General features: G+C 40.4%; 1 long non-coding RNA gene across 1 annotated transcript; it reads left to right on the forward strand.

Moving 5' to 3' along the window:
- The first annotated feature begins 557 nt into the window (after positions 1-557).
- Positions 558-10,076, forward strand: LOC120724565. Its single transcript, XR_005693956.1, has 3 exons — positions 558-1,124; positions 2,568-2,750; positions 10,066-10,076. It is a non-coding gene; the product is annotated as an uncharacterized LOC120724565 (long non-coding RNA).
- Positions 10,077-10,862: the final 786 nt, after the last annotated feature.

The raw sequence follows: 10,862 nt of genomic DNA on the forward strand, positions 1-10,862 counted from the left end.
ACTTGTAAGAAGGAAAAAATGACAGATGCGCCGCATGGCGAAGAAAACAGGCAGATTACACATTTGCATATAAGATTAATTATAATGATGATAGCAACAACCCTGTGGGGAGGAGCAGACCTGGTGGGACAGGATCTTGTTTATCTGGCTTCTCTGAGACCTGTTAGTTCCAAATCAAGAATCGAGCCTCATGTTTTCATCAGAGTGCTTTTAGAACACTTGGACGTGAGCACAGATGTTGTGGGCCAGATTCTTGATGCTCTTGTACCATCTCTCTTTCATTCTTTATGCTCCCACTTTGCACTCAGTCTTTTGTGCATAATTAACACTCACATATAGAAAACCAAAGTTTTAATGGTAACTGGTAAAGGGCCTGTATTTGTATAGCGCTTTTACTAGTCCCCCCTAGGGACCCCAAAGCGCTTTACACACCCAGTCATCCTCACACACTGGTGGAGGCAAGCTACAGTTGTAGCCACAGCCGCCCTGGGGCAGACTGACAGAAGTGAGGCTGCCAAATCGCGCCATCGGCCCTTCTGGCCAACACCAGTAGGCGGTAGGTGAAGTGTCTTGTCCAAGGACACAACGACCGAGACTGTCCGAGCCAGGGCTGGAACCAGCAACCTTCCGATTACAAGGCGAACTCCCAACTCTTGAGCTACAAGCCAAACTCCCAACTGTTGAGCTACAATCGCCCCACAGATGATTAATGAACAGAAGATGATCATCAATGACACTGCTTTTAAAATACTCTTGTTAGAAATGTAGGACTTTTAATGTGAAATATTCAGTTTTTTTTCTTACAATTTTCTCTTGTTGTGTTTGTTTGAATCTGCTTCCTGTTAGCTTCAGCTCTTTGGAGTTTCCGTTTTCTAAACTTGAATGAAACACTGAATGATTTCAAGCACACACTTTATCTAATAGACTTACATCTTCCATTCTTGATACAGATTGAACAACTGTGGTCTATCAGAGATCAGCTGTGGTCATCTGGCAGCAGCACTGGTGTCCCAACCCTCCAAAATGAGAGTTCTGGAACTGAGTAACAACAAGCTGCAGGATTCAGGAGTGATGCAGCTGTGTGATTTTCTGAAGAGTAAAGAGTGTCAACTCTCAACGCTAAGGTCAGTCACCATGTTTTAGTTGTGCTGAGATGAATATGATGTGAAACTTGGGCTGATACTAAACTGCAGATATAAGGCTTATATTATAGTGATCCACACTGAGGATCGTCATGGTAAAGTCTGTTTTCTTCTCTGGTTTAATCCATTGACTGTAGCAGAACAATGGTCACATTTCAAACAGTGATACACAACGTATGGCCCACGGCCAACAAGCAGCCTGCCGACCTTTCCTAATTCAGAGAGAGGGGAACCTCATTACCTGTGTAGCGTTTTAAGTATCAGACACAACAACGAATTATCCACAGCTGTCTGTATTTAGCAGGTCAAAGGTCAAGGCACACAGCAATCTGTGAAACACAAAAAGTTTGGAGCAGGAATTGTTGCACAGTTACAAACTGACAGTGCTGCATGGAATGATGGGTAATGCTAGCTGGTCAGGTATGGGTATTAATAGATCTGAGAGGCTCCATGGCTGCAGAACACTGAAGAAGAGAAAAGACAGATGGAGGATGAAGAAAACAGGCAGATTACACATTTGCATATAAGATTAATTATAAGGACGATAGCAACAACCCTGTGGGGAGGAGCAGACCTGGTGGGACAGGATCTTGTTTATCTGGCTTCTCTGAGACCTGTTAGTTCCAAATCAAGAATTGAGCCTCATGTTTTCATCAGAGTGCTTTTAGAACACTTGGACGTGAGCACAAATGTTGTGGGCCAGATTCTTGATGCTCTTGTACCATCTCTCTTTCATCCTTCTTGCTTCCACTTTGCACTCAGTCTTTTGTACATAATTAACACTCACATATAGAAAACCAAAGTTTTAATGGTAACTGGTAAAGGGCCTGTATTTGTATAGCGCTTTTACTAGTCCCCCCTAGGGACCCCAAAGCGCTTTACACACCCAGTCATCCTCACACACTGGTCGAGGCAAGCTACAGTTGTAGCCACAGCCGCCCTGGGGCAGACTGACAGAAGTGAGGCTGCCAAATCGCACCATCGGCCCTTCTGGCCAAAACCAGTAGGCGGTAGGTGAAGTGTCTTGCCCAAGGACACAACGACCGAGACTGTCTGAGCCAGGGCTGGAACCGGCAACCTTCTGATTCCATTTCGAACTCCCAACTCTTGAGCTACAAGCCAAACACCATTGAGCTACAAGCCAAACTCCCAACTCTTGAGCCACAATCGCCCCACAGATGATTAATGAACAGAAGATGATCATCAATGACACTGCTTTTAAAATACTCTTGTTAGAAATGTAGGACTTTTAATGTGAAATATTCAGTTTTTTTCTTACAATTTTCTCTTGTTGTGTTTGTTTGAATCTGCTTCCTGTTAGCTTCAGCTCTTTGGAGTTTCCGTTTTCTAAACTTGAATGAAACACTGAATGATTTCAAGCACACACTTTATCTAATAGACTTACATCTTCCATTCTTTATACAGATTGAACGACTGTGGTCTATCAGAGATTAGCTGTGGTCATCTGGCAGCAGCACTGAAGTCCCAACCCTCCAAAATGAGAGTTCTGGAACTGAGTAACAACAAGCTGCAGGATTCAGTAGTGAAGCAGCTGTGTGATCTTAAGAAGAGTCCAGACTACAAACTGCAGACTCTGAGGTCATTAGAGTGTTTGAGTGAGTGGGTGGTGATGTCAGCAGTATTGTATTGAGTATTGAGTGAAGCAGCTTTTTTGTTTACTGGAGAGTCCAAGATGTGTAGTTGAACCTCTGCGCTCAGTCGTCATGTTTTAGTTGTGCCGAGATGACTATGATGTGAAAATTGTGCCGACTCTAAAATGCAGCTTATTTTTTTCTTAATTCAAAGATAACCTGATTAACTATGTATCATTAGAACTCATACTTAGAAATCACAGTTCTAAGTACAAGCCACAACTGTGAAACATAACAGTTTTGTAGGACAAACAGTGCACTTACTTACTAAGCTTTGGCATTCTGCGTACTGCTATCTAGTCAGGTAGTCTGGCCTTTTTAAATCTTCAAGAGGCGTCATTGCTACAGAATACTCAAGAAGGAAAAATAGAGATGATGGATGAAGAGATAGATGTGTGCTGTGGTGTTTTTTACTTTAATGGTAGGAGTGTTTGTAATAAGTAGCCTAACGTAACAATGTTTCTTATCTAATGATTTCGTTCTTTTTTTTTTTTTTGAGGATTCAGTGTCTGCCACTCAAAACACAAATTAATTCGTAAAGACTATTGGATAAAGACACATTTTGTAGTTAAATCTCTGCTATCCATCACAATGGATTTTAAATCAAGAGTAAATATATGATGGTTCTATAGTCAGAAAACTCCAGGCACTCTTGTATAATACTAAGAGAGCTCAATATAACTTACTTTGCGTTAGCTGGTTCGACAAAACTTTAAACCTTACTTGGAGAAAATGGTTATCCCAGAGATGCTTATCAACTTTCTCTTTTAAGGCAACATCAGGTGCATTCATATAAAATTGGGCATTCCATGCATTACGTCACTCTTCTTTCAACATACGGTGATTCCTGTGTGCCATATAGTTATCAGGATAACAATAATAATCGGTGAAGAAAATGTAATAATAAAATCGGCATTGTTGTAAATAAGAGAAGAAATTAATGCTGCCGAAAATCATGAATTTACAATTTAGCAGATTGGGTGGAAAATGCACATTTTAATCCCAGTTAATGTTATTGCTGAGTGTGCTTTCAGTGCTGCTGTTTATTTCTGACATAATGTTACACACTAGAACTCTTAAATTTTAAACATTAAAATTTGCTGGCCCATAGTATAATGAATTTAATTTTTTAAAGTGTTTTAATTTGTTGGAAGATCAAACTGACATTAATTTTATTGACTGAATTCTTGGTGATAGCCTGACCAACTTATTTTTTTAATATTTTCTGGTAGCTGCAGTAGCAGCAGTGTTCAAGAGTTAGCAGCAAATTAGAATCAAGTAAAACAACAACATACCGCATCCTCAGAATAATACATGCACATCACCATCACAATGTGATGTGGTTTGTGCAGTATTCTGTGGTTAAACAACTTGCACACACAAAAACACATTCCCCCAGCAGGTAATGTAAATTACATCTAAAACCATGTTGTGAATAAAATAATCCATCATGATGCTTTCAGTGGATCTTGAACAGAGAGAGACTTGCAACATATTCACAGTTATTTAACCAAGAAACGGAGAGCCACTTTTGTGACACAGAAAACTCACTCTAAGCTTATCACTAACACATGAATTTCACTTTGCATTACACAACTAGTGAAACATGACAAGTTTAATATTATAATAATATTATAATAATAAGTTTAACTCTCACTCCAGGTGGACCCTATGTGACAATGTAACTCTTCCAAAATTACTAGACAGTCAAGCAATGGCACAGGATACAAGATACAGCCCTGATAAGTATACCCAATAATAAGGCTCCAGGTCCAGATTGCTTTCCAGTAGAATTCCACAAAGACAATTCTGGCACCTGTATTTCACAGAATGTTGCAGAAAATCAAGGAAAATTGCAGACTATCACCAAATATGATTTCTGCCAATATCAGTCTCCTATTATCAGGTAATGATCCTTTATTTCCCTCAAGGTATTGTCCAACATCCCTTATTAATGTGGAATTCAAAATAATCTTCAACCTACATAGCATGCAGGTCTGGCCTGGATCTGGTGTCAAGCTGGCACTGCTGGCTGACTTCTGGTATGTTAAGTGGTATGCCCTCTAGATATGGGCCAGGCCTGGCATAGATAGCACTGTTTATTGGATGGCATGCCATATCTGGCTCGATTGTGGTTTGGCTTATGTGGCCCAGGGTCATAGAAAACAGGCCTGGCCCGGATCTGGCATCAATATGGCACTTCTGACTGACTGGTGTCATAGCAGGGTGTATGTCAACCAGATGTGGGTCAGGTCTGGCGATGATCCACTGATGGACAGAGAGTTAAATTAGCTCTCTTAAATGCAAGATCTGTATCAAATAAAACTTATGTACTTCGGGACTTTTTCAATACTCATAAGCTGGATGTCATGCTCCTAACTGAGACATGGCTGTGCACTGGTGAAGTGGCACCCTTGCTGGAACTCTGCCCCTTTCGATGCCAGCTTCTTCAGCTCCCCCAGGTTGTCTGGGAGAGGGGGGTGGGGTAGCCTCTATCATCAAAGACTGTTTTAAATGCAAACAAAGTCCTGGTGTTTTTACCTCATTTGAGTACCAGCTGCCCCGTGGTTCTAATTATAGTCATCTATCGTCCACCTAAATATAATGACTTGTTTATTCCGGAATTTTCAGACTTCTTGACATGTTTTATCGCTCACTATGAAAGGATTCTTATAGTGGGGGACTTTAATATTCATCTGTGTTGTGAGGATAAACCCCTCATCAAAGATTTCTTAAATGTAATTGATTCCTTAAACTTCACACAATTTGTGTCTGGGCTAACACGTAAGGGCCACACCCTAGACCTTGTCTTGGGTTACGGACTGAATGTATCGATAACTAAAAATTGTGTTTTACCTATTTTAGACCACTCAGCAATTTTATTTGATATTTTAATCCCTAAACCTCCAGCTTCTGAGAGGGGAAACTTGCCCCTGAGATTATCTCGTCATATTAGCCCCGAAGCATTGCTTGGAGTTAAATTACATCTACCTGATGTGTTGGACCCCATTTTTACCCAGGAGTTATGTGCAGACACCTTGACAGCGAACCTTAATAATACACTTCTTGAGCTACTAGACTCTTTTGCTCCTGTAAAGAAGTTAAAATGTCAAAAAAGGAACCCTATGCCCTGGCTAAATGAGGAGCTCTCGAATTTGAGACGAAATTGTAGAAAAGCGGAGCGTCGCTGGAGAACTTCCAGACTAGAAGTATTTCTCCAGGCTTGGAAGGACTTATTGTCTTTTTTTTTCAATCAGCGAGGTCGGCAGCAAAAGCAAATTATTTCTCAAATCTCATCATGAATCATAGGCATAACTCAAAACTCTTATTCAACACAGTGTCGCAACTTACAGAGAGTAAGTCAACTCTCTGCTGTTCTAATTTGACAGCTCATGACTTTCTTATGTTTTTCAGAGACAGGGCTGAAGCACTTAGGACTTAGATTACTCCCTCCTCAAGCTGTTTGTCACACTACTCAGCTGCTTTGCCTGTTGGTGCTGATGAACTGTTCTCTGACTTCAAGGTTATTTCCCTGTATGGATTAACTAAGGTTGTAAAAGCAGTTCAATGTACTACCTATTCTTTGGATCCTCTACCAGCCTGGGTTATAAAGAAGTTGTGGTCGGTATTAGGACCCTACATTCTGTTTCTTTTAAATACTTCATTGATGACCCGAGTCTTCCCTGAATGTTTTAAATCAGCTGTGGTAGTGCCAATCTTGAAAAAACCTGGACTGGACGTTGACATGGTTGCAAATTATAGACCCATCTCACATCTGTCTTTTTTGTCTAAAGTCTTTGAAAAAGTGGTTTTTAAGCAGCTCACTGAGCATTTGTCAACAAACAATCTGTTGGAACCATTTCAGTCTGCTTTTAGACCAAATCACTCCACAGAAATAGCTTTAGTCAAAGTGGTAAATGATCTGCTGGTAAATGCAGACAACAATCGCACTTCAGTTTTAGTACTGCTGGATCTAAGTGCTGCATTTGACACTGTGGATCACTGTATTTTAATGTATAGGCTCGAACATTTTATTGGAGTTACAGGAAATGTTTTATCATGGCTGCGATCCTACCTGTCTGGGAGGTCTCAGACTGTTAGTTTTAATAATGATATCTCCAAGACCTGTGCAGTGAGGCATGGGGTCCCTCAGGGCTCCGTACTTTGACCATTGCTGCTTTCTATGTATCTGCTGCCTCTTGGTGTTCTTTTATGTTCTTTTAATGCAGTGGTTCCCAAACTTTTTTTGCTAGGCCCCCCTTTGTTTTACAAGAAAAATGTTCGTGCCCCCGCACGCACGCACAAACACATCCTCCAACCACACACACCCATATTTTGCTCCATTGCGGATTATTTCACACCTCAAACATTTAGTAACCAATTAAGCAAATACAAGTAATCTGCAAAAAATTACAGGTAGTAAGAAAATAAACTACTAACTCTTTTACGCTACGTCCACACCTACATGGGTATTTTTGAAAACGCAGCTGTTTCGTCCACATGTAAACGGCGTTTCGAATCACCGAAAACGCGATTTTTCTTTTTTAAAACTCCTTTTTTGCGTTTACGTGTGGACGAGGAATACAGAGTTCGTCACGCTACGTATGTGCCTTTTTTCACGTCACGCTGTGCGCCACGTTATTGTTTACATGAGATGAATTGCAGAATGGCAGATATTCAGATTAACAGTATTTTGTCTCTATCTTCAGGTTTTACATGCTTACATATATACACACACAGTTACTGTCCCTCTATTTAGAAAGGCAGAGGCATCACTGTGTAGTTGTTTTTTTCCTGTGTAATAATATTCAACATTGCTATCAATACCTTTTTCAAAAAATGCCTCTCTGTGCAAAATTGGTTTAAAAACATAAACAGCTGTAAGACACTGTTTGTCCGTGATTTGAACCGAGGGAACAAATCGTGGCAGGATCAGCCTGATGTTATTTGTATCCCGCTGTAACTTTACTGTATAAAGAGCTAACATCTCCAAAATGTCAGGAGTAGTTTTTCATTACAAGAAGTGTTTGTGAACTAAAAATCAAGAATGTGGGATACTGTTTGTCCGTGATTTGAAAAGCCCAGTGCGTGCTCCCGACTAAAGGGAAAACCAATTTTGCAGGGGAGACCTACCTTGGCACTTGTGCAGGTGAAACCAAAGGGAAGATATGCTTCACCATATTTTCTAGTCTTTGGCTTAGAATGAAGTTGGTTTGGAAACATATTCAGCGATGCTTCATCTCCTGCTTTGCGTTTGTGTGGGCGTCCTGAGCTAGCAGTGTCCAAGCATTGTTTTTTTTCCCCCTTTTCATACCGCGCCCCCCCAGCAATGGCTCTGCGCCCCCCCTAGGGGGCGGGCCCCACACTTTGGGAAGGTCTGTTTTAATGTAACTTTCCATTGTTACGTGGATGACCTGCATCTTTATGTTCCTCTAACCATTGGAAATTGTGCTGAAGTCTCTAAACTAGAATCTTGTGTATCTGGAATTAGGGGCTGGTTATCTGATAATTTCTTGCTCCTAAATACTGATAAGACAGAGTTGATGGTAATTGGACCACAAAAATCTCAGCACTTGTCCCAAAATTTCATCTTAAAAATTGATGACAGTGCCATACATTTCAGGGACAAGGTAAAAAAAAAACTTGGGCGTGTGGTTCGACATGGCGCTGTCCTTCAAGTCTCATGTAAAAGAGATAACAAAGACTGCCTTTTATCATTTGAGGAACAGCCAGAATCAGACAAATTTTGTCAAGTGACATGGCAGAGGTTCTTGTTCATGCATTTGTGTCCTCACGTAGTGATTATTGTAATGCTCTTCTTTCTGGGCTTAGCTGCTTGCATTTTAACAAGAACTGGGAAATTTGAGCACATCACCCCTGTTCTGAGATCTCTTCACTGACTACCTTGTCAGGTTCGAGCAGATTTAAAGGTCCTGCTGCTTACAAGGCTTTAAATACATTGGCACCTTCTTACCTCTCCGACCTTTTACACCTTTATTTTCCATCCTGTGCTCTACGATCTCAGGACTCTGGCCTTCTAGAGGTTCCTAGAGCCAGAAAAAACACAGTTGGAGAGCGTGCTTTTTCTTTTTCAATTCAATTAAATTTTATTTATATAGTACCAAATCACAACAAAAGTCGCCTCAAGGCGCTTCTTAGATACAGAGAAAAACCCAACAATCATATGACCCCCCCTATGAGTAAGCACTTTGGCGACAGTGGGAAGGAAAAACTCCCTTTTAACAGGAAGAAACCTCCGGCAGAACCAGGCTCAGGGAGGGGCGGCCATCTGCTGTGACTGGTTGGGGTGAGAGAAGGAAGACAGGATAAAAAACATGCTGTGGAAAAGAGACAAAGATTAACCCTTTAAGACCTACCATAGAACCAAGTCCGCCAGAGCTTTTGTTATATTTTTACATGCTGTAGTGCCATTTCTGGGAGCATTTCAAGTTGATATACATCAATACAACCATTATAGCCCAAATGTTAATAATATGTATGCATTAAGTGCATAGTAATTACATAAATTGCAAAAAAGTGCAATAAACTATAAAAAATTTGAAAATCTTTTTTTTTTTTTTTTAACATATATTTCTAGTTAGAGAAATTTAAGAGGCTTATCCCTCAAAACTGTAAATACAAAAAAGTTGCACAAAATAGTTTCCCACTACAGGAAATTTATTTTGAGTGTCTTCATAGTTTTATTTTTGAAATATACCAATTTTTATACACTGCAGGAAAAACTAAAATAAATATTATAATGCAAATTTGCAAAAAAACAGCATATGCATCAAAATAAACTATTTCCAGCAGTGCAATATGAGTCCTAAGCATCCCAGAAATGACACAGAAAGTCATAAAGTCAAGCATATCTTTTAAAAACACCAGTATAGGCTCATAAGGCCCTAATGGTAAAAAACTACATTTCCGCACAATGACATCACTTCCGGTCTCGGGCAGGTCATGGCGGACATGCGATAATTCGCGCTGATGGACGTAGGAAGTGTTACAAACAGCTGATCAGATTGGCAAAGCATGTTTCTGGAATATTATGTTTTTGTTGCTGCAAGTGCTTTTTATGCAGTTTTTGCAAAGCTATATGTGGAAGGAAACTGTGACCTAGGACAAGCTGATGGCATAAGATGTATGTACAACTCCTCCGGTTTCATATGCAAAAAAAAATATTGTGCTAGCTTACGTGGTTGCAGTGCTATCGGGATTTTAAAAAAGTTAGGCAAAACGGAGCGTGCCCGCTCTGACCGGCTTTAAAGCCAGACAGATATGATTCAATGCAGAGAGGTCTATTAACATATAGTGAGTGAGAAAGATGACTGGAAAGGAAAAACTCAATGCATCATAGGAATCCCCGGCAGCCTACGTCTATTGCAGCATAACTAAGGGAGGATTCAGGGTCACCTGGTCCAGCCCTAACTATATGCTTTTGCAAAAAGGAAAGTTTGAAGCCTAATCTTAAAAGTAGAGATAGTGTCTGTCTACCGAATCCAAACTGGAAGCTGGTTCCACAGAAGAGGGGCCTGAAAACTGAAGGCTCTCCCTCCCATTCTACTTTTAAATACTCTAGGAACAACAAGTAGTTCTGCAATGCGAGAGCAAATTGCTCTAATAGGGTGATATGGTACTACAAGGTCATTAAGATAAGATGGGGCCTGATTATTTAAGACCTTGTATGTGAGGAGCAGGAGTTTGAATTCAATTCTGGATTTAACAGGAAGCCAATGAAGGGAAGCCAAAACAGGAGAAATATGCTCGCTCTTTCTAGTCCCTGTCAGTACTCTTGCTGCAGCATTTTGGATTAGCTGAAGGCTTTTCAGCGAGTTTTTTGGACATCCTGATAATAATAAATTGCAGTAGTCCAGCCTGGAAGTAATAAATGCATGAACTAGTTTTTCAGCGTCACTCTGAGACAGGATATTTCTAATTTAGAGATGTTGCGCAAATGGAAGAAAGCAGTCTTACATATTTGTTTAATATGTGCGTTGAAGGACATGTCCTGGTCAAAAATGACTCCAAGGTTCCTCACAGCGTTACTGGAGGCCAAGGTAATGCC

The sequence above is a fragment of the Simochromis diagramma genome, unplaced genomic scaffold (genome assembly GCF_900408965.1).
Source record: "Simochromis diagramma unplaced genomic scaffold, fSimDia1.1 OVJJ01000739.1, whole genome shotgun sequence".
NCBI lineage: Eukaryota > Metazoa > Chordata > Actinopteri > Cichliformes > Cichlidae > Simochromis > Simochromis diagramma.